The sequence below is a fragment of the Condylura cristata genome, unplaced genomic scaffold (genome assembly GCF_000260355.1).
Source record: "Condylura cristata isolate star-nosed mole 26May11 unplaced genomic scaffold, ConCri1.0 scaffold00073, whole genome shotgun sequence".
Taxonomy (NCBI): domain Eukaryota; kingdom Metazoa; phylum Chordata; class Mammalia; order Eulipotyphla; family Talpidae; genus Condylura; species Condylura cristata.
The window spans coordinates 154,729-155,502 of NW_004567174.1; the positions used below are offsets into that span (position 1 = coordinate 154,729).

Consider the following 774-nt stretch of genomic DNA (forward strand, 5'->3'; position numbering starts at 1 on the left):
CACCCGCCGCCGCTAACGCGCAGGGATCAGCTCTCAGCTCCGTCTTCTTGAAAAGATGCTTCACTTATCTTTATGTAGAAGGACTGGGGTCCAGGCCAGAGGTGGGGGTGAGAGGCCGCGCCCCCCAGAACAGAGGGCGTGCCCTGTGGAGGGGGCCCCCCCGGGAGCCGGGAGGGGTCTGCTGCCCCCTGGGGGTCGCTCCGGGGATCGCACTCAGGCGGTGGGGGCAGCCGCGGGCTGTAGCCTCATGGGGTGCACCTAACCCCTGCGCCCCCGGGGCCCCTAAAGAGTTCAGTCTTTTCTTGAGAATATCAGATGGCTTTTGGGGTCCTGCTTCCTGCACAAAGACCTGCAGGTGCTACAGCAAACGGGCAGGAGCGTGTTTCCCGTCAGACGGGTCAGAAACATGTGAAGAATGTGGGTGAGGTCCCCCCGCCCCCCTGGCGCAGCGGGGGGAGGCAGCCCCGAGAAGCCGCCGCAGCGCGAGTGCGAGATCCCGCCCCGGAGGGGACCCCAGGGCGCGGCAGCCCCCTCCTGTCTCCCCGCTGCCCCCTCAGCAGCGGACTCTGTCCATCCGCCTGTGCTGCGCCGGCCCTGTCTCTGGGGAGCCCTCTCACCCCGCACCTCTGGCCTGCACCCCAGTTGAGTGTGCATAAGTAAATAAAACCCTAAAAGGAGAAGGAGCAGGTGGGTGAGGGCCCAGCAGGCAGGGACGCGCCCGGCCGCCGAGTGAGCCAGCCGGGTCAGACGCCGCGCGGCCCCTGGCCGCCGCCC

At 67.8% G+C, this 774-nt stretch overlaps 1 protein-coding gene across 4 annotated transcripts in view; it reads left to right on the forward strand.

Moving 5' to 3' along the window:
• Window positions 1-774, forward strand: part of LOC105854631 (pollen-specific leucine-rich repeat extensin-like protein 1) — a 7,423-nt gene that overhangs the window by 4,540 nt on the left and 2,109 nt on the right. The gene's annotated exons all lie outside the window — the stretch shown is intronic.